Genomic DNA, 23651 nt, shown 5'->3' with positions numbered 1-23651 from the left:
GACTCCGTTGGCCTGGGGGAAGCATGTCCTTCTTTGCATTTACCTGGGCACAGGTCAGGCAGCGGTCTGAAATGCTCTGAACCTCTCTCGGTGTCCAGGTACCCAGACATGAGCGGAGATGATTTCTGAGATCTTCTTAGGTGACAAGCACATGGTGTGATACAAGGCAGTTAGCTTCTTAGTTATCCGTGGGTACTCAGATATAGAGTGGACAGATGAGCTGACGAGGTTGCGTATAACATATATAAAGTAATTTCTATTTTATATCTCATGCAGCGTATGTGAATATTTAGGGTTTACTGTATGCATGCATTATTTTGAAAGGTCATAAATTTTCCCTTGTCATTTGGCATGCTGGTTTGAAAGAAGCAGCATATATATGGTGGCGTTAGCATTCAGGCATTTACACTGGCCTGCCCTTGGGGACCTAGCAGGACATGTCATCATTGTCAGCCCAATGTGACACTGACTATCGTCACTGAGAGCGCTCTCCGCATGCGCATGTGCTACATCCGTTATAAAAAGGAAGCTCTTCTCTCCCTTCTCTCTCTTCCTGTTGGTGGTGCTCAGAGGCTGCCTCTGTATGTGCTCCCCACTCCTCCTCCCCACCCCCTCCCTGCCCATAAACCTCTCACATGAGTTCTGTTGCATGGTATGACATTGTGGCGCCCCTTGGCTTCAACCCACCCAGGTGTCTTATGCTGATCGACAACAACGTCTCTGTGTACCAGACAGCCTGCAATGGGCTCATTTCCAAACCGATCGCTGGGCACTTCACCCAACACCGGCAAGGACTGGTAAGTACCCCTTCTCCTGGTTGGTGTAAATGCTTCCCTGGGTCCCTGGGAGTGACTGTTGAGCGTCTTGTATCCCTCTGGTATTCTTGGAGGTGGAGAACCCCCACCACAGTCTTTAAGACTATGGTTGATTCTCTTTGCTGACACCCACCTCTGGCCACTTCTCATGAGTGAGGCGGAATCTTTTGAGCGTGGTCTTTGCCCTCTGTCTTGCTTGGCTTTTAGCCCTTGAGTGACAGGAACCCATTCTGGCACCCACGTTCACTCACATCAGCCTCCTGCTACTCATTCCTCCCTTGTGGGACCTCCACTCCATCTCTCTCTCCCTAGCTAGCTTAACCTAGCCAGCCTCGCTAGCCTAACCCAGCCACGGTTCTCCCTTTGCCGAAGGTTGCCGCGGCAGCCGACCGGGCAGGCCCAGATGTGTACCTATCCCCTTTTCATTAAGTGAATTCTCTCAAATAGAAAACAACAACAACAACAACAACAACTACAATACTGGGCTCTTCTATGTCTAACTCCACTCCTTTCATTAAAGAATTCCAATATATCACCCAGTCCTATAGTCTTAACCTTTAATGACATATGTATGTGATTCTAATTAACAACCTACTTCCCGAAGAGCACGGGAACATGCTAGAGCACATGCCCAGGACACCCCACCAAACAAGCAGAGAACGAGGTTCCCCCCACCAGGATCCCCAACACCCAAAGTGGCATTTTAGCTGGAGATCGGTTTACAACTTGCCTCCTGTCCAGGATTGGCACTCTGCGTATGCACCCGATTGGCAAATCCATAAAACTAACTTTTGGGTCACCCACACTCTCTTCTCTTCCCAACCTGTATAAAGGCTTACAAACTCTGCCTCCTTCCCAGGTTCTCTCTCTCCAGCAGGTGCCACCCTTACTTCCCAATCATGCCACCCCTCAACATCCCAAATCTTCCCTGACCAATGGACCCCCCCCCCATTCTTGCATTGAAGCTCTAGAGGAAATACTGCCCTATCCCCCACACATACAGGAGGGCACACTGGCCATCCATACTGGTACACTGCACAGATGGCAGCTCCTTTATACACAAGGGGGCCCGAAAAGTGGGCTATGCCATAGTGTTAGATACTGAGGTGGTTGAGGCACAGGCACTCCCTGCCCACACAAAACTAATAACAGGAGGAGCTAATAGCTCTCACCCATGCCTTCCAGTTGGCACAAGGACCATCTCTAAAGATCTAATACGCCTTCCCTTCCACATCCTTCTGTCCCACGCTGCCATCTAGAAAGAGCAAAGATTACTTACAACAAAAGGAGGATCAATAACCAAATCATGGCCATGCTAAAAACCTCCTGTTTCCCCATAGCTGTAGGAACTGTGGGTCCCACCAGGCCAACAATTCTGTCGTCTCTAAGGGAAATAACTGAGCTGACGAGGCAGCTTGAGCTGCAGCCTCTAGAGGCCTAGCAGGACCACTGAGTAGCGCACTCTCCCTATAGGAGTGATGCAAGTGTCCAATCCCCTTATAAAAAACAAGCCTGCCCCCACTTCTCTTCCTCTGCTCTCGTTCACAGGGTGCTCTGCATCCCCTGCCCCGTAAACCCCCCAAATGAGCTCTGTTTGCACCTGCCAAGGTGACTTCCGTGGTTAAATCATTACACTTGTTACTACGGGATGTGGGATTCTGAGTTTCATAATTTCTTTAAGTATATTGCCAATGAGTTAGATTTCTTTACTTACATTTTGAGACAGTCCATGGTAGCCTAGAACTCGCTATGTAGTTCTGGCAATCCTTAAATTTACAGCAATCCTTTCCCAAGCTCCTGAGTTGTTAGAATGACAGAGTCATTGTCCACAATTTTTGACTGAGTTACTTTAAACACATGAAAAATGGAGGGAGGGAGTAGAACCCGAAAGATGGCCCAGCAGGTCACAGTACTGGCTGCTCTGGCAGAGAAAACCTGATTTGGGGTCCCAGTACCCTGCTGCCTGCAACTCCAGCTCTAGAGGAACGGATGCCCTCTGGCCTCTTTGGGCACCTACACTTACACACTTACACACACACACACACACACACACACACACACACACACACGCACATGCATGCACACGAACACGTACACATACATACACATACATCAAAATAAAATAATCTTTTAAAAAATGCGGAAATATCTGTAGTGCAGCTGTAATATATATTTATTACATATATAAAAATATATAAATGCGGATTGGGGATTTAGCTCAGTGGTAGAGCACTTGCCTAACAAGCGCAAGGCCCTGGGTTCAGTCCTCAGCTCCAAAAAAAAAAAAAATACATATATATATAAATGTAATACATTACATATAAAATATAATAAATACAATATAAAAAATATATAATAAACACATAATATATAAATACACATATAACAAATATAATAAATATAATATGTAATGAAATATATGCATAATATATTAAATATGTAAATATATAAATATACTATATAATAAATATATGAAAACAAATATATAACATGTAATGTGTATTATATATTTATATTATATAAATTATATTTAAATACACACACACACACACATATATATATATTTGAGACAAGGTCTCTGTATAGCTGGGATTATGTACTGCCATGCCCAGCTTATTCCTAGATAAATTTTATCCAAAATACAGGTAGTAGTTCTATCTGTATAGAAGTAAATGTACAGTGTTTAGAAAAGCAACAAATGGTCAGGTGGTAGCACACCTTTAATCCCAGCCCTGGGAGTCCGAGGCAGGTAGATTTCTGTGAGTTCGAGGCCAGTCTGGTCCACAGAGTGAGTTCTAGGATAGCCAGACCTGTTACACAGAGAAACCCTGTCTTGGGAAAGACAGCATATGAAGCTAATGTATGGCTTTCCATCACAAAATCTATGTGGTGCCATTTTTTTTTGTTTAGGATAAGGTCTCATGTAACCCACACTGGCCTTGTTTAGATCCCTCAATTTTTGCTGTCACCCCAGGAGTGCTGGGATTCTAAGCAAGCACCACCAGGTTCCGCTGCAGACAGAATCTATTTATTTATTTATTTATTTATTTATTTATTTATTTATTTATTTATTTATTTATTCTGAGACAGGGCCTCACTGTGTAGCTCTGGCTATCCTGGAACTCACTCTGTAAACCAGCCTGTCCTTGAACTCACAGATATCCACCTGCCTCTGCCTCCAGAGTGCTAGGATCAAAGGTGTGCGCTACCAGGATCAGCTGCAGACAGGGTTTTAAAAAGAAAGGTAATGGAATTACTGAGGGTGTAGTCCTCAGTAGCTTCAAGCGTCAAGCCTTTAACTTCAAGCCCTTGTGCATGCTTGGACACAGCATGGGTCCAGGCTTCTGTGAAAGACCCCTTCCTAGACATCCCCCCCTCCCCCAGCAGAGCAAGCTCAAGCTGTTCTTGTTTCTACTGTTTGCTCAGGTTGGAAGGCAGTTAGATCCAAGTTATGATGCTGGTCTTGTCGTGTCCCCCCCCCCCCCCCCCCCCCGCGCCCGCCCCCCCCCTTCACCGACAGCAGTAGCTTGTGCCTGGGGGACTGCAGTGATGTTCTGAGACAATCAGATTCTCTAGGAGAGTTTGGAATCTTTCATGAGACAACAGAGCAGTGGACAAATTCGGGTAGCAGAGGGAGACCAATACACAGGTGACAGGAGAGGGTAGAAGTCTCCTGTCAGCCCTTGTTGTCATATAACAGAACCGGGGGGGGGGGGTCGGGGGGGGAGCACGAGGAAAGGAGGGCAGGAGGGCAGGAGGTAGCTGGTTAGCAGGGGTAGGAGGAAGGGAAACCCACGTGCGCTATGCTGAGGATGCTTCACAGTGCCTGCTGCTGCCCACTAGATATTCCGAGTGTTCATGCCCAGGACTCACTTGATCCTTAAGGTAAACAAGGCACGTCACTGCTCCTTCCTTTCTACAGACAAGGAACTGAGAGGAAGCAGCAGCACTCATCATCTTGGCAGAGTAGTTTCAGCGTCCACCCTCTGTTCTGTCCCGCTGTGGTCACCCTGCCACGGCCAGGTCAGGCCCTCTGTACAGCCGTTCCCATGTCCCCACAAATTCTATTCATCCTGCCTGTCCTGGATTTTTGTTAACATGTCTGGCTCCATACTTGAGCGCCTTAGCGTCTAGTACACGAGGACAGAGAAGATAGAATGGCCACCAGGATGGAAAGGATCACAGTAAAGAGTTGGGAATAGAAGAGTAAGCAGGAAGCCTCAGGGGCCATACTTTGGGAAGGTATTTGAACTTTGCCCCCAAGGAGCATCTGGGGTGGATGTGTGCTGTGAGCAAGGGCAAGGGGACCCCTGGGGAGGGCATGAGGAATGACTACGGGATCATTTAAAGTCATCCCCTGTCTTTGTAAGGAGCCAGATGGAAGGCAGAGGTGTGTGGTTGAGGCAGTCTTCTGGGTGAGGGGTGATGACAGCCTGTGCTAGGCAGGTTAGCACAGGGATATGGAGGCGTGGACAAGTTGGAGAGAGAGTGAAGTGGAAGGATTCTGAAAGCTGTGTGTGATGCATTGTACGTGAGGGTCAAGGGGAAGAAAAGAAGGCTGGAGCCATTCTCCTGGGAAACTAACTGGCTTTCTGGGCTTCTGACCTGGGCTTACAGGACCCATGCCTGGCTTCTACTCTCTGCCACTGCCTAGGGATTCTTAATACATTGAAACAAGGAACACCATAAAACAAACATACAAATTATGTGTTCCACCCTGTAACCCAGATCCGGACAAAGTGGGGAAGAGAAACAGAGGAAGTGTCTTTTCAAGGTGGAATTTGTGTATCTAGGAGGAAGTAGGGGCCATAAAATGGGCCTCCAGGGTCACATGAAAGAGTAGTTACTAGGTAAGCAAAGTAAATCCTTTTTTTCTTTTTAAAAAAAAACACAAAATAGCTCAGAATATTAACATGATAATGAGCTATAGAATAATAAGAAATATTAGATTTGGGTTTCCATTTCTGCCACAGAATTTCAAAAGCCTTTGGGGTTTCCCCGATTAGTTATGTAAATTAGTTATGTCTTAGTTATGTAAATGAAGTGACCTCTGTCTTTGGGGAGGGACATTGAGGTTCAGGCAGGTTAGGAGAAAGAATAGACATGATTGGAGCACTGGACATTTCAGTCATCCAGTCTCCGGGGAAGGAATGGGGTGAGGTCACAGCTCTTAAGCCTTGGGTCACAGCCCTGTATGACAACAACAGAAAAAGGTTCCTGAATGTACAAAAAACAAAACATTAATGCAAATAAAACCCACAGTGAACCCAGTGTTTCTCACGAGTGCACCCCTGAATGAGTCCACCCCCACTCCCACCCCCGCCAGTCCCAGCAGGTTAGTCACCCTCCCAGCTGAAGGATGGACATGTCGCTTGATGACCATCTATTACAACTATTCAGTTCTGAGAGCGCAGCCTGTGTCCTCACAGAAATAGGATCCCTCTTGGCTCAGTGCAGGGTAACTCTGAAGGGCTATTCCAGCTCCGGAGATTTTTGTGGGGTCAGCTGGAGGCTCTTTGGCAAGCGGATTGCCCTCTGGGTTCTCCTGCCCAGTACGGCTCTGGGGTCCGAAGCACACGTGCTTGTCCCGCTAACCCGTACAGGTGTTGCAAAGGACATGCTGCCTAGCCCCCACCTGCGCACAGATTTCTAGCCCAGGCTTTCCCAGGAAACCAGACCTGAGACAGAGAGAGGCACAGTGAACCTCCAAGAAGGAGGTAAAATAGCAACTATTTCCCGAATTTATTTGACAATGGAATCCTTTCTCTCTAACCTCTTACGGAGTGTCTCCCGAGTGGCTGGCTTTCAGAAGCGGAGAGCTGGCTCCAACTGGCTTGCAGAAGTGTGTTCTCTGAGGCAAGCTGTTCTTGGTGGGTTAAATGAGTTCAAATATGACAGCGGTGACTACTTCTTTCCATGACTTCAGAACAATCCATTTCTCCCTGGGATGGGAGAACATATTCTTTTTATAACTTCAACAATGCATTTTTAAGTCATTATTGAACACAATAAGGAAACTGAAATTGAGAAAATTAAGTATGTCTAAGATTAAAAGTGGCAGGTACACAGCTTGGATGTGGTAATACATCCTATGGGAGCCAGAGGCAAGAGGATCATGAGTTGAAAGTCAGCCAGGACTACATAGCAACACCAGGCAGGTCTCAGCGTAATGTGAATAGACACAGGCTTGAAATCTATAGATATTAAAACTTCCCATGACGCTATAAGAAACCAAGACAGACTAGGGCTAGCTCAATGACTGACATCTAGATAAATGGGACAAAATGACTAAAATTCTAAAAACATGTTCAACTTGTAGCCAACTGATTTTTCAAAAGATGCCAAGAAACGTAAAATGCAATAGACAAATTTAAAACAAATAATGAAGCAAATATAACTTTTTTTTAAATAAGGTTGCTTTTGCGCTGTATATAAAATTTATTCCCAATGGGCCATAACGCAAATGTAAGAGCTAAAACTCAAACTCATGAGATGGACCAGAGAGATGGCTCAGTGGTTAGGAGCACTGGCCACCCCCTTCCAGAGGACCCCAGTTCAGTTCCCAGCACCCACATGGCAGCTTAAAACTGTTCCAGTTCCAGGGGATCTAACACCCTCATATAGATCCAGGCATATGCAGGCAAAAGACCAGTGTACATAAAATAAATTTTAAAAAATAATTCTCTGGCCGGGTGATGGTGGCGCATGCCTTTAATCCCAGCACTCAGGAGGCAGAGGCAAGAGGATCTCTGTGAGTTCAGCCTGGTTTACATGAAGAAATCCTGTCTTGAAAAGAAAAAAAAAACTCTTTCCAGCCCCATGAAGAGTTCTTAAAGTTACTGCTAACTCAGTTAAAAATGGGCAGAGTGGGGCTGGAGAGATGGCTCAGCTGTTTAAGAGCACTTGTTCTTGCAGAGGACCTGGGTTCAATTCCCAACACCCACATGGTGGTTCACAACTGTCTGAAACTCCAGTTCCAGGGGATCTGGACCTCTTCTGACCTCTGAGATCATCAGGCACTCATGTAGTACACATGCAGACACGCATGCAAAACACTCATACACATAATTGTTTTCAAAAACTGGCAAAGAGTTTGAAGAGTTATTCTTCCAATGAATATATATCCACAACTGTTCGGCAAACACTCAGAAGGCTGCTCAACGTGGTTAGCTGCTGTCAGGAGGCGTGCAGTGGGAGAAGACCCAGGAACACAGAGAGAGGCCATAGCTCATGGGCAACGTTCATGGAGAAGGAAGTCAGGGCTAGGGCACAGTGGAAAATGCATTTTCGAACACTACGAAATATTTCCTTAGGGCAGTGAGAAAGGGCAGCCCGACACAGCATCTGGAGGTGGTGACAGAGAACATGACGGAGCTCACTTCAGGTATCCTAGCCCTCGTGGTAAATACAAATAAAGTTATCCAAAGAGAGAAGAAGTCCAATAGTTCATTTAGTTCCAAACAATACAGATTTTACTATGAGTTCTAAAGTCTCACAGGTATGTGGAATTCTCTTTTAAAAACCTTTCTTTCCAATGAAACAGTTACAAAAACGCTTTCATGGACAATTTTATTGGGCAATTAGAGAGAACACCACCCACAGTCCCGTGAGCCTACTGTAACCACGGTCAAAGGGCAACAATCTGAAGGTTTTCATTGGCTTTATTTTCTATTCTGGAATCAGGCAACTCTTTAGCTCATAAAACAGAATAGATGTTTGCAATTCAGGAATGGAAAGTAAAGCCAATGTCATCCTTTGGGAGTTTTGTCCCTGGACATCACCACTAACGTTTCCATGCATTTCCTTCTGCCCTTTCCTGAACATTCTCTTAAATTGCTAATGTATTTAAAGTGTACATTAATTAATTTCCTGACACTTTGTTTTCTACTTAGGAGTCCCCTTGCCCCTTCCCTTTATACTGCTTAGTTTGTGCGTGCGTGCGTGCGTGCATGTGTGTGTGTGTTCTCTTTATTTAGACTCTAGTTCTAGAAACAACAGCGCAGCCAGCCAGGGCATACTTTTAAAGTTTATAAACAAATTAATTATAATTAAACATTAAGTCCTCAAAAGGGAACACTGATCCTGATTTTTTCAACATAATTAATCACTTTAGAAAAATATTTTTTATTCCTACAATGAATGATCCATTTTTCTAGAATAAAAGGGCAAACAGAATCACTTGGCCAGGACTTATATCAGGACTTATAAGTATATACCTTATGGCTGATTTTACTAGTTCAAGTACACACTTAGGAGATGTTCCATTTACCAATAATTAAAACTAACCCAAGGTATCTTAATCTTGGCCGACCATCAGTGTGGCCTAGCAAAACTAACCCAGAAAAATGATTGACCTCAGTATGTTATTATGAATTCTTACAAAGTAATTTGAGAGAATAAGTAAAAGGCCATAAACATTTTTATGCCCTGATTGCAGTACACTTAAACAATATTGCTGAATCAGATTATCACCAGGAAAGAGTTAGCCCTTCTTCACACGTCAGACCTGAGAACATGGTTGGCAGGAAGGTACAGTGTGGGTAAAGGGGCTTGTCACATGAGTCTCATAACCCAGCTTCAATCCCGGGGACCCATGGAAAGGTGGAAGGACAGGACCAACTCCACAAAGTTGCCTTCCAAACACCACACTCACTCTGTGGCACGTCCACCCCCACAAACAGGAAGTAGAAAACAAAATTTTAATTGAAAAATCTGAAAAACAATACAAACACGCCGCTTTTCATTAGGCAAAAAAATCACCAATAAAACTCTCAGGTAGGTTTTTAAAAACGTTTTACGTGTGTGAGCCGGTGGGGTTTCTGCATCATTTGGGTAGGCATCACGTGACCTGGTTACTTTGTCAAACTAGTCTGCAGGGGCTGGGATGGTGTTTGTAGATGCAGTTAATAGAGAACTGTCTAGCTGACCTTTACTAAGATCCGTTTCCTTGGTAACATGATAATGTGAATGTGCCTCATCCGATGTGGCCCAAGGCTGGAAGAGCAAAATCTGAGGTCTCCCGGACAAGGAGAGAAGTACCCCAAACTGTAGCTTCACTCCCACAGACTCAGGCCCGCCAGTCCCCGCAATGCCCCCTCGTGCAGTTTCTTGGGATGTGTCTCTGTAGAAACCACCAGACAACTCTGTTTCTTCCTTTCTTCCCCATCCTCCCAGGGCCTCTGGTATCCCAAGGCTGGCTTCACACTTGCTATGTGGCTGACGGTCTTGGCAAGCACGTGCCCCTGTGCTCAGTTCAGCATTCTAAAAAAGTGTTTTTCTTGTAAAATATTAAAAAATCATTGATTAAAACTTAAAACATGCCGGGCGGTGGTGGCACACGCCTTTAATCCCAGCACTTGGGAGGCAGAGGCAGGAGGATCTTTGCGAGTTCGAGGCCAGCCTGGGCTACAGAGCGAGATCCAGGACAGGCACCAAAATTACACAGAGAAACCCTGTCTCGAAAAACCAAAAAAAAAAAAAAAAAAAAAAAAAAAACCTTAAAACATAATACATCTGGGTGCGGTGCTGCTGGCCGTGGGAGAGGAGACGCCAGAACTCAATGTCATCACCACATAGGGAGTTCTAGGCCAGAGTGATCCCCTCTGAAAAAACAACCCTCCCCCCTAAACCCAGCAAAATAAAACAAAAAAGCCCAGGCAGTGGTGGAGCATGCACGCCTCTAATCCCAGCACTCGGGAGGCAGAAGCTGGCAGATCTCTGAGTTCAAGGCCAGCCTGGTCTACAGTGTGAGTTCTAGGACAGCTAGCTACACAGAGAAATCCTGTCTTGGGGGAAAAAAAAAATCAAACCAAAGAAGTCCAATGCAAACCATAACTCATTAGTACGGAAGGTTAAGACCCAAAGAATTGAAATAAAATAGAATTTTAAATTCTTTTGATGCTGTAATGAAATTGTATCAAGTAAACGTGAAACCACTCCCAATTCCAGCACTCACCTAGTTTCATGGGAAAGAAGAGTTGGCGAGTTCCTTTGCCTTCAGACTCACCGCATCAGTCAGGGCCTGCTGGGAAACACACCACACCACTGGCACTTAGAGGTGTGCCCCTCCCCCACTCCTTGCCCACGCCCCATCCTCTCACCCCCCCCCCCCAACTCCCAAGGCGTCTCACTGGGCACACCAGTTTTTAACAGTAAATAAAACTGGAATCAGTTAAACATGTAAGAATCAAAAGAGTCAAAAAAGGGACCAACGTTACTTGAAGATTTTAACCACTGCTAGTTGGCTTATCCTACCACGTGACTGGGTCAGGTACCATGTGACCACTCAGGGTAGCAAAAGCTGGGAGTGTGGACGCACTGGACTGTGAAGACTTACGCCCTCCAAGGGCAATGCATGAGAGACCGAGATTTCTTCCCAATGCCCAGAATGCAGTACCATTTAAAACGGAAGAATTCTTTAATTCTGGAATTTTCCATGTAATGCTGCTTGACCTTGGTTGATTAAACACCACACACACACACACACACACACACACACACACACACACACACACCCCAACAACTCACCTGGAAAAGTGGGAAGTGAACTATCCCAGGTAAGGGCAGGGGCGGGAGGGAGCTACCCTGAGTGCGTGGGCCTGGTGCCTGGGAGGAGAGTTGTCTAGTCGTTGTTGCTTTCCAAGGTGATGTCAGGATGCTAGCTAGCTCTGGGAATGCTACACAGAAGTGGGACTCTGGGTCGGACCAGAGCACTTGGCAAACAAGAGAAGAAATCTCTCACCCCCTGGCAGTGAAAAATTTAGACAGCAGTTAGAGTGAAATGAAATACCTTGCGGAATGCTCCTTTGCTTCTGTTTGCCATTGTTGAGGATGCAACGTTAATTACTGCATCTCTTTCTCTGCCCCCTCTCACCACACACACACACACACACACACACACACACACACACACACACACACACACAGCTAGGAAAGAGTTCCTTATGAAAGACTCTATTACCTAAAAGTTCCCTGAGGAAGATGTGACAAGTTCACAAACGTGTCTCCCTTTTCTTAGCTTGGTGCTTTTTCTACTGCTCAGATCTTCCCAGAACTCCACAAAAGCCTTGGCTTTCAATGAGAGCGGAGCAATCCACACGTATTCCCTGCGTTTATGCAGTTGTTGGGAGGCTAGAGGCCGAGCATGTGGGAAGTATTCCTCTGGGTTTGACCTGACTCCGTGTTAGTTGCTGGAGCAGATATTAGGGTGAGAGGCTGTACTGTGAGCGTGCTGATGGTGTGATACAACGTGACAGACATATTCCTGTGTGTGTGTGTGTGTGTGTGTGTGTGCTGTAATATACAGGATGTGTCTAAAACACGACTCCAAGGACAGAGCCTCCTTCCTGTTTTCTTTTTTCTGGCTGCTGGAGAGACTCTGGCCAGGAGTCTTGAATGAGTCTGAGATGATGCCCCTTATTGTTGGAATGTCCCCACAGCCTTCGTGTTATTATTGACTGCCCCGTGTTCTCGGTTTGTTCTCGAGTCTCGTTAAGACACGCTTTGTCTTCGGGGTTCCTGCCTTTCCTGCCAGGTTCAGGGAGGGTCCATGAGTCAGAGCTACAGTAAATGGCCAGTACACATGCACTACTTCAAGGTCCCATTCTGGTGGACTTTAATCCCATGTCTGCTGGAATTTGCTGGAATCTTCTACACCTATTTGCTTCTCTCCCTATACTCCCTACAAATGTAGTTGGTGGTGAATCAGAGTCCCCAGCATGCACTTGTCAAAGGCTCTTAGTCTTGTTTTACCTCCAGGACCCTACTTAAGGGGCAGCCACATCTCAATGAAGTCGAGTGCTTTGTTGATAGACGTATTATGGGATAGTCTTGTTAATCAGACAGCTACTAACAAGCTGTCTACTAACAAGACCGTCGTGTATTATGCCCGAATTAATGCACTACGAAAATGATACAGTTTTGTCCTCCTGTGGAAGAGCCTCTGGTTCAAGGGCCCCCTGGGGTTTGAGGTCCTCTTTGTGTTTGTTCTCTGGCATCTTTAGTGTTGAAGAACATAGCCAGAGTTATCTGCAGCCCTCCAAACAGCCTCACTGACAAGAGCTACGTGTTCTTGTCCTCAACCTTCACAGGAAAACAGGCACAAGGTGACTCTTCTGCCCGTCCGTCAGTGGACACTTGTCTGTTCCCTGCTCCCAATCTCCTGCTTTACCTTTCTCCCGCTGTGACACTGCCTCCAGGCAGCCTGTCTCCTAAGGAGAGTTGGGCTGGGGTAGAAGACACCTTGGATGAATCAACAAACCTTGGAAATGGAGCTGCCGCTTAGGGAGTGCCCTTCACTCGGGCCATTTGCTGAGTATTTGAGCTGTGGTGCTGAATAAAACCCTGCGCCACGCACTCTGCCCTAAAAGTCCTGTGCCCTGTGTTACTGTTCACACTCATAGTCCTAATCCACGTCACCCTCAAAACCAGCCTAGTCAGCACGTAGTGCTTCTAGCAGCAGGAGCAGATGGGCATGGCACCTGGTACCCTGCAGGTGCCTTAGGGACATATGCTGCTGGGTTGGTCCGGCCGGGTCTTTTGCCATACACCTGGAACCAGATGTTCACAGTGAGGACGATGGAGATGTCTGGCTGTCAGGAACTCATGGGGACATACCTGAGGAGTTTTTTAAGACAGTATAAGTAGGTCCAGCTGTTTATAGGAGACATACTGTTTCTATAAATTTGCATCTTTATAGGAGAATGGAAGCCAGCATTTACTAAGTAGGGCTCAAGAGTCTGCGGAACTATGATGGTATGGCAGGTGTGGAGGGGAACCAGCTGTGGACCAGATAATAGGTCAGGGAGCTTCAGGCCTAGCATTAGGAACATAAAGTGTGGGTGTTTGTCGGACTTATAGAAATGAAGGAAGGAAGGAGGAAGGGTGAGGAGGGATTGAAATTATGGATTGGTGAGATCATGAGGTCAAGGCTGGTGGCTGGGAGGTTCCTTGTGCATGAGAAGTATAAAGTGAAACAATTCACTGCAAATGAAAATGAGCCTAATGCCAGGCGGTGGTGGCTCATGCCTTTAATCCCAGCACTTGGGAGGCAGAGCCAGGCGGATCTCTGTGAGTTTGAGGCCAGCCTGGTCTACAGAGCGAGGTCCAGGACAGGCACCAAAACTACACAGAGAAACCCTGTCTTGAAAAACCAAAAAAAAAAAAAAAAAAGAAAGAAAGAAAGAAAGAAAATGAGACTATACTACCAATCAGTTCTGGGAGAACCGTGAGGTCCAGTAGGCCCCTCCTGATTTTGCAGGAGAGTATGACTCCTGCCCACCTTCAAATATAACAGGCAGAGCTAAGACTAATGCAGACAGGAGAAGAAAGCCAGAGGCCAGTAATAGGGAGGGAGAAAAAGGAATCTGAGACCAGCCTGTTACTTCAAACTCTTAATGAAAACGTGTATAGCTTAGATAAGTGATCTAAACCCATACCACACATGGACACCTGTGACTGCTCCAGAAGAGAACCGTGGTTCTCCAGCACCATGCCATGGCTGAATCCACCGTGCCTTTTATTTTGATAAGTGATATTTCAGCCTGGAATCACGTCTATTTAGAAACCTTTTCCCGCCTTTTACAGCAACCTGTAAAAGCATCTTGCAGACTCTGAGGATGGTGCTGTCTGAGGAACCTCCTTGTTTTGATCTGCACGCCCACAGTGCAGTTGACACTCACCCTAAGAAAGAGGACTAGTCTGCGGCCACAGGCTTAGAGGCAGGAAGCTGCTGTTGACTGTTAGGATACAATCGCACCTTGAAGGGGATATCCTCAGTGTCAAAAGAACTGTGTGGGGCAGGCAGATGCAGGTTTCAGTTCCTTCTTTGGCCATGATTTTTGAGGAGGGCCGTACTGAGCAGTTAAAAACAGGAATCACATGGTAAATCATGCTCTCAGGCTTGGATATGTTTTCAGGGGTTTCCAGGGTGACTGGAAATATCCCTATGGATTTTTAATGTCTAAAGCCTCTATTCCTTTATTTCTCTCTGTCTCTGTCTCTGTCTGTCTCTGTGTCTGTCTGTCTCTCTGTCTCTGTCTGTGTCTGTCTGTCTCTCTGTCTGTCTGTCTCTGTCTGTGTCTGTTTCTCTGTCTCTCTGTCTTTCTCTGTCTCTCTGTCTCTGTCTCTCTGTCTCTCTCTGTCTCTCCCTGTCTCTCTCAGCTCTTGTTATTTAGCCCCTGCTAGCCTGGAACTCAATATGTAGATCAGGATAGCCTTGAACTCACAGATACCTGCCTGCCCTTGCCTCCCAATGTTGGGAATAAGGTGTGGATCATCACACCCAGCTTCCTTTCCTTCATTAAAACTAGACTTCCTGCCTCCACTTCCCAAGCGCTAGATTACAGACAAGGCCACCATGCCCGTTTCTCTCCATTTTCTTTTTCAGTCCTGAGGCTCAACCTCAGGGCTCACACACTAGACAAGCACACTGTATAGCCTCAGCCGTCTCTCTACTGTTACAAACATTTCCAAACATCCAGCAAAGTTGAAGGATGGTCGATGAGCACCCACAGGACTTCTCAGTATCAACAATGATAAACATTTTGTCTGTTTTCCTCCCCCCCCCAATCATCTTATTTAATTGTAAGTTGTGAGTATCAACTATGTTCTTCATCGAGCTTGACAGTCACGGTGTGGGGAGTCTTCAGGAAAGTGAAGTCTTAGAGACACAGTGGGCAGGATGAACACCGCTCCTGAGAATGTAAGTTCCCAGCACGTAGCTGATTCTCAAGTAAGTGGTGCCATTTTCCAACTGTTGTGCGCTACGTTCCATTTTAGTAACTCTTGCTTTAATGGCTTCTAAGGAGACAAAGCGAATCCACGATAATTCAGCACACTTTTGTGTGTGCCCGTCTTCTTCAGTTGACTTCAAGAATGGCATCTTCATGACAGTGTCCTGTGGCAAGTGCATACTCAAAGGTAGAACTGGCATTTTGCCTCCCGGCGTATTATGTACTGTCATTAATTATTTTATAATGTGTATTTGGGAATAATAAGGAAAGGCTCAAGGTATTTCAATATTTTGCTTGTGACTTGAAGCATAATAAAATGCTCACTTCCCACCGTGAAAGATGTTAACTATCAGAGCAACACTTGGTAATGATTGCAAAGGAATCACACACATTATTATAACGGCTATCTGCTCCAGAAAAAAAAATTATATCCCTTTAAGGTTCTTATAATATCTATGCAATTTTAGTGCTGTTTTATCCAACCTATATCATCGTACACAAATGCAGAACTTCATTCCATTTAATCAGCAGCTAGATGATGGAAGAGAGAAATCATCCATCAGGAAGCTGCAGATGTCCCATCTTTTGTTTCAGAACACACCAGAGAATTTAATTCAAAGTTCTAGAAGAAATATTGACAGACAGATGGGATACAAACTTAATGAACCAGCTACGGAACAGCACTCTCTAATCTATCAAGGCCCTCTCTGGCACGTCCCTTTTTTAAAACCAACTCTCCATTGTAAGTCAACACGTGAAAAATCCTTAACGATAACGTCTGACGTTGGACAAAAGCCATTGCAACTGAACAGCAATGATACACAAAACAGCAAGAGCCAGTTGTTTTAGGTAAAAGTAGCTTGTCTTTGTTCTATCAAAAAAATTTATTTTTTTATTTCAATGTGTGTCTGAGGAGGCGTGTGTGTCAGGGTGCCTGCCGAGCCCAGATGAGGTCATCAGAAGCCCTGAGCTGCCTGTTGTGGGTGCTAAGAACCAAGCTCATTCGTGTCCCTCTGGAACTCCCAGCCTTTGAGCCCTATCCCTACCTCTCTCCGGGTAACCTGGTTCTGTGACATGTGTTTTCACTGTATTTCAGGAGGAGTGTAGTTCATTGGTTTCAGCCCAAAGATTGGGGGTATTGAAACCTCACCGGATTGCTGATTCTTTGGTTTTATCCTAGATGTTCTGGTTTAGTGGGTCATGGGGTTGAGCTCAAGACTCTTCACTCTATCCAGGTTCCTAGGAGATCCTGATGTGGCTCATGATGGAACATGCTCTGACCTATACCATATTCAGCACCTGAGATTGCTAAGCCATGTCCGTCATGTTAGCTGACCACTGCTGACCCTTTCCATCTGTCCTAGTAAGTCACAGGTCAGGAGGAACAAGGGACCCGTATTCTACAGGTGAGGATAGCTGTTATGGGGCCTGACCCTAAAAAGGGCACTTTCTTCTCTTATTATTCCTGAAATTTAAGTTAGGACACCTGCTCGGTAGTGGGTAGTGGTGGAATGAGGTGTGTGATGTGTGTGATGTGTGTGTGTGTGTGTGTGTGTGTGTGTGTGTGTGTGTGTGTACAGTAGCCTGCACAGTGACTAGACCCAAGATTAATTTCTCAAAGGTATACACTCCCAGGACAGCTCTGTACTAATTACACACAGACCGTTGTGAAATCACCATGTTATGTGGTTCTTTCACTATGACGTTTTCATACGTGGATATAGTGGACTTTCATCCTTTGGTACAGCAGTTTTACAGATGTTAAAAGGTTAAGTTCACAGATAATACAGTAAGTGGGGTAGCTTTTCTTTAAAGGACCTGGAATTGTTTGTGGAAGATTGCAGCTGTGATTTGATGGGAAAGAGGTTATAGGACCTCAGAAGAAAAGATTTGGTAGTGGCTTTTTTTTCTTTTTTCTTTTTTTTTTTTTTCTGAATCAGAGACCCACTCAGTAGCCCAAACTGTCCCGCAAATCATGGCAATTCTCCTGCCTCAGCTTTCCAAGTGCTAGAATTATAGGTGGCAGCCACCACGACTGGCTTTGGGTATTACTTACATAAAACACACAGAACACTGAGAGAGCAGAGAGATGTTTGTGAGTGACTGTGCACGTAAATGTGTGAGTGAGTATGCAAGTCTGTGTGTGTGTGCACACATGCGTGCATGCGTGAACATTTTGTGTATACCAGCTAGCTCCATTGAGCTGAAGGCAGTTTCACCAAGGGGTCCTAGCTCCTGAGATCTCACTTGGGCAAAGGATAATTTGCTTCAGACTCACATTTTTTACTAACACACCAGTCATATTTAGAATACATGTGATTTCCAGACCGAGGTCCGCAGAACTGACTTGTTTGTTAGGATTCATGTCACAGGAGGCTGCAGATTGCCTGAACTCTCAGGATAGGAAGGCAGTGCTGTTGTCCAAGAAGTAATGGCCTATCCAGGAGGGCTTGGGGACTGACATCTGAATGTAGGGATCATGGATCCCCCTCCACTTTCTGGGCTGTTTACCTGGCCGTGTCAGAATTAGGTGTCCATGGCAACTGTCTTATTTTGCTTTCATCCATAGATGAGATTGTAGTTTTCAGGTATGGGATAAAGCAGTTACCAGAGCAGGACTTGGAGGCCCCATGTTCTATCTTCGGCTCTATAAGATGACACTTCATCTCTGTTCGTTCTTTTCCTCATCTGCAAAAGGAATTTGATTATATTTCCTCTTTCAGCTTCCTCCTGGATCCAGTGTTCTCTGACTTCGAGGCTTTCCATGTTGATTAAGTGTAGAGCAAATTTTTAATATCTTCAGAACCCTCCATCCTGCTTAGTGACATTTGTTTCATCCCACCAAATACCACGCCTCCCTTGGATGCTTCCCGAAGTGAAAATTCCAAATTGTCATGGTCCTTAATCTCTGTCTCCACCAACAGATGGAATCCACCGAAGCAGATCGAGTCTGAGTTCACAAAGCTCTCTTATTTATTTTGTTAATAGCTTTATTGAAGTACAATTGACATACAGTGAGTGGAACAATTTAGTGTCTATAATTTGTTAGATTATGGCATATGGATACAGCCATGGACCTTATGATCACAATCAAGATAATGAAACCGTCCAACATCCCCCTGCCATTTCTTTCTGTCCCATTGTAGTCTGTCCCCCCCTCCCATGTACTCCCCCCTGCATGTAACTCTGCTAACTACGGATTGTGTCCTGCCACTCTTGAGTCCACAGTTTCTAAACTTAGTATAAATTAAATCATCAGTATGTAGTACTGCTCTGTCTGACTGTTTTTGTTCAGCAGAATGGTTTTGTGATTTATCCATGTTTCTTTTTCTTTTTTAATGAGAAAGAATAATACAAAGGAGCTGGGCAGCTGCCTATCAGGTGGCTCTCCCACAATTATCCATTCACCAGTTGGTAGAATGAAATGGTTACTAGACGGTGGTACATTTTTCTTGACTGACCGTTGATGGGGGAGAGCCTGCTGTGGGTGGTGCCATCCCTGGGCTGGCGGTCCTGGGTGCTATAAGAAAGCAGACTGAGCAAGCCATGATGAGCAAGCCAGTAAGCAGCACTCCTCCATGGCCTCTGCTTCAGTTCCTGCCTCCAGCTTCCTGCCCTGAGTCTTGCTCAGGCTTCCCTTCATGATGGATGTGAGGTGTCAGGTGAAACAAGCCCTTTGCTTCCTGATTGCTTTTGGTGATGGTCTTTATCACAGCAACGGAAAGTAAACCAGAGATTATTTTTTAACTTTTAAACAAGTTTTAAATAGAATATTTTATTTATTCTTTGACAATTTCATAGATGGAAACTGTGTATTTATCATATGTATTCCAACTGCTTCCTACCACTCCTCCCCAGACCTCAATTCTTCCTCCCCACTCCCCCAAACCCCTGATTTCCCCCAGGAATGCCTAACTCCCTCCCTCTCATTCCTCCTGGTAACTCCCAACATGTCCGCCGCCCCATTTCCCAGCCCCCCCCCTCTTTTTTGGGTTTAGTTTAGTTTTTTTTTAATTAAGAAATTTTTATTCATTTTACATACCAACCATAGATCCCCCTCTCTTCCCTCCTCCAGCCCCACAGCCTTCACCTCCTCCCCCACTCCAACCCACTCTCCATTCCCTTCTCTGACAAGGTAAGGCCTCCCATGGGAAGTCAGTAGAGCCTGGTACATTCAGTTGAGGCAGACCTAACCCCTCTCTATCCATATACAAATGAGCATGCCCACCTGTACACACATGTCCACACACGTGTTAGAATGGAAGTTCAGAAAGGAACCATGATAGTTCCCTTCATTCCTTTTAGAAGGGTTGAGTCCTTATAACTTGACTATACCCACAAGAGCCCACTTTTTTTTATAAATTTTTATTTCGTTTTTGTTTGAGATAGGATCTCACTACATAGTCCCAAACTTATGTTGAAACTTAACCCTGTGACTGGAAACACTAAGAGGTGGCTGTTTAGCCAAGCATTGTGGCACTCACCTGTGGTCCACACTTGAGAGACTGAGGCAGAAGAACTACCACAAGTTGAGGCCTGGTTGGGCGACATGGAAAGCCTCCATCTCAAAAACAAAAACTAAATAACAAGAAAGAATTGACTATCAGTTTTGCTTCAGTATTTGTATGGTATTAGTTTCTGATTAGATTTTTCGAGAATTTATCTGTTATCAGTTCTTACTAATTCTACTGTGGACAAAGAATATGCCTTTTCTGACATGGATCATTTAAAACTTGTCAAGCCTGGGGCTGCTGAGATGGCCCAGTGCGGTAAAGGTGCTTGCTGCCAAGCCTGGCAATCTGAGTTTGATCCTCATAGCCCACATGGCAGAAAGAGAGAACTGACTTCTGTAAGTTGTCCTTAGACATCCACTCATGCACTCTTGCACACACACATGCATTTTTTTTTGAGTCAGGGCCTCACTGTGTAGCACTGGCTGGCCTCGAACTTTTGATTCTCTTGATTGCTGGTATCACAGATGTGTGCCAGCATGCCTACTTCCTTCATGTTTACTTGAAGATGTGTTATTGGGCACATAAATGGTTAAGATTAGTATGTACTCATGATTGATTGGTCTCTTGGTATTATGAATTCACTTTATCTACAGTGGTATGCTGTGGGATAAAGCTTTTATACACTGGTTTAATAAAACACTGATTGGCCAGTAGCAAGGCGGAAAGTATAGGCAGGATAAGCAGACTAGGAGAATTATGGGAAGAAGAAGGCTAATTCAAGAGACACCAGCCCACCATCCAGGGAGCAGTATGTAATGGCACACAGATAAAGCCACGGAAAATGTAGCGACATATAGATTAACAGAATTTAAGTGTAAGAGCTAGTCAGTACTAAGCCTGAACTAATGACCAAGCAGTTATAATTAATATAAGCCTCTGTGTGCTTACTTGGGGGACACAATGGGGAGAGATTTGTCCCAACTGCTGGCCAGTCAGAACACAGGAAAACTTTCAGCTACAAATGGCGCCCAATGTGGGGCAAGAATTTAGAATTTCTACCTAAAACCTGAGAAAGCTTTAAAAAAGGGTTCTAAAATGGAGCCAAGAGCAGCTCCCTAGTTGTGTCTCTCAGGAAAGCTGTGATACAGAGATGCTGCAGCCTGCAGGGTTGAGCTACAGTATGGAGGGTTCATGGCGTATGGGCTTGAGTGCAGCATGGCGGATTCCTGCCACTGTACACAGTGGCATCTGCAAGCCATGCAGCATGGTGCATGGTGGATATAGCTTTTGCTAGTACAAAAAAAAAATAAGAAAGAAAGAAAAGGTTTTTGGGCTACACACTGCTGGATGGAAGCATAGACCCACTGCTTCACAGAGTCAATGGTCAACATGGCTCCCAGAGCTGTGGGTGAATTATCTCCACCATGTTGAAAAGCTGAGATGGGCGGAGTCCGCAGCCAAGCTGACTGCTTCAGTACTAGCCACTGCAGTGTAAAGCAATAGATTCACAATAAGACAGATTCAGATGGAATAAGACTTTAAATGGTTTACAGTGTGTTTAAAAATGTACGTTGGTTTGGAAGAGAAAAAAAATGAATACAGACAGTTACATAAAGAAATAGTTTAAAAAAAATAAAGTCTTTTCAAGGGATAGTAAAAGTAATATAAAAAATGACCCATGTAAAAATGGAAATCACACAACGAGTCTGGGTTATATTGTCTTTGGGATTTTAACTACAGAAAGACATTTGATTGTAAAAGTTGTTGAGTTAAGCCAATATATATATTTTAAAGGTATCCGGTCTTCAAAATTTATGTCTAAGGATATGTTACTTTGGAAAAGAGGTTCTGCTTTTGTTTCCACAGAAGATGAGAACCTGTGGATTGCTTCCAGGCTAATAGGGTTTGATCAAGGAAGACCCCCTGAGAGGTCTCCAGATGATCCAACATCCAGAACAGCTTGCAGACAACTGGCTCAGAAAATACAGCATCACAGACTACTCCAGTCAGTACTTGACCATAATTCTTAATTTTCTCAGGATCCCCATAAGAATACAGCACTCTTTATTGGCAGGAAGTAGTCTAAAAAACTATGCCCACATTCCCCCCAAAAAATGGATTATGGATGTTTGTCTTTGTTTAGGTTGTTGATTACAAATTGTTATTGGTCACAGTAATATTTTTCTAAAGAAAAAAGGGGGATATGATGTAGAAATGATAGGATGAAAGGGTAGATTAAAGAATCTACTTTTTTTTTTTTTTTTTTTTTGGTTTTTCGAGAAGGGTTTCTCTGTGTAGCTTTGCGCCTTTTCTGGAACTCACTTGGTAGCCCAGGCTGGCCTCGAACTCACAGAGATCCACCTGGCTCTGCCTCCCGAGTGCTGGGATTAAAGGCGTGCGCCACCACCGCCCGGCTTGTTTAAGATGTTTTACATTGGTATAGATTTTAGTTTATTGACACAAATTTAAAGTTAATCTTGTTATACTATATGTATATTTCTACTCTTGTTTAAGGTATTATGTTTATGTAACTCATTTAAATTACAATGGACAATTAAATACAGATTAATAATAAGTCTTCTATGATCGTCAATCTTATAGTCAAATTAAGTTTTCTAGATATACATACATAGATTTCAGTTAGGTAGGTAATCTTCAAACACTTCAAAGACCTATAGAATATAGCATTTAAAATGTTTTAAAAACTTAGACTTTCCTGGACAATGAGACATGTCTGCTCCTGGCAGCACCAATCTACTTCAGAGAAAATAATGGGCATTGAAGAAATTCATTATGGAGTTTGCTTTCTTTGTGGCAAAAGTTAGCTACTGGGCAAAAAACACCCTTACATCGACTGCTTGACAGTATATTGTGTAAACTGGACATACAGGACCCATAGGAAGGTGACCACTGAACTTTGCAAGGCAAGATAGTCCTTCAGGTCCCTGTTTTGCAGAAGAAACTGCCAGGAATTCTAAAGGACACAGAGAGAAGTAACTAAAAAACTCTAGGCCTTTAGGCTGAAGATGGGTTCCCTAACATTGCAGAGGAACTTTGGATGACTGTCTAGGCAGGCAGCTGTCTCTGTCATTTCCAGAATTTTTAGAAGTTGCTTACAATGCATTTCCTGTTTACTTAGGTAATATTATATCCTGCTGGGGTCTTTGATGTAGTTGAAGGGTAGATAGTTATAATTATAGGTTTCCTTGATTATGATAAGAGATAAGTTAGATATGACCTTGGACTCACAAATACAGGATAGATGATAGAATATTTTCTTTAATTTTGTCAAATACAAATAGACTAGATATTGTAACTGTAATTCTTGCTTGATAACTGTTTTGTTATATGTAATTTTACTATGTTAAATTAAAACCTTAAGTTAAAAACCTTCCTTTTTAATTAAACAAAAAAGGAGGAATGCTGTGGGATAAAGCTTTAGTACACTGGTTTAATAAAACACTGATTGGCCAGTAGCCAGGCGGGAAGTATAGGCAGGATAAGCAGACAAGGAGAATTCTGGGAAGAGGAAGGCCAAGTCAAGAGATGCCAGCCCACCATCCAGGGAGCAGCATGTAATGGCACACAGGTAAAGCCATGGAAAAAGTGGCGACATATAGATTAACAGAAATGGGCTGAGTTTAAGTGTA

The 23651-nt window shown here is 44.4% G+C and overlaps 1 long non-coding RNA gene across 2 annotated transcripts in view; it reads left to right on the top strand.

The window, feature by feature from the left end:
• Positions 1–500: 500 nt before the first annotated feature.
• Positions 501–23651, top strand: part of LOC131921805 (uncharacterized) — a 42421-nt gene continuing 19270 nt past the window's right edge. Inside the window, exons 1-3 of one of the 2 annotated variants that reach the window (XR_009382100.1) lie at positions 501–581; positions 692–797; positions 16142–16386. This is a non-coding gene — a long non-coding RNA (uncharacterized LOC131921805). Of the gene's footprint in view, positions 582–691; positions 798–16141; positions 16387–23651 lie in introns of those variants that run through there. The other variant, XR_009382099.1, reaches the window with a different exon arrangement.

This window comes from Peromyscus eremicus, chromosome 11 (assembly GCF_949786415.1).
Source record: "Peromyscus eremicus chromosome 11, PerEre_H2_v1, whole genome shotgun sequence".
NCBI lineage: Eukaryota > Metazoa > Chordata > Mammalia > Rodentia > Cricetidae > Peromyscus > Peromyscus eremicus.
Note: the sequence above shows the minus strand (reverse complement) of the source record. Positions and strands in the feature narration are given on the sequence as shown.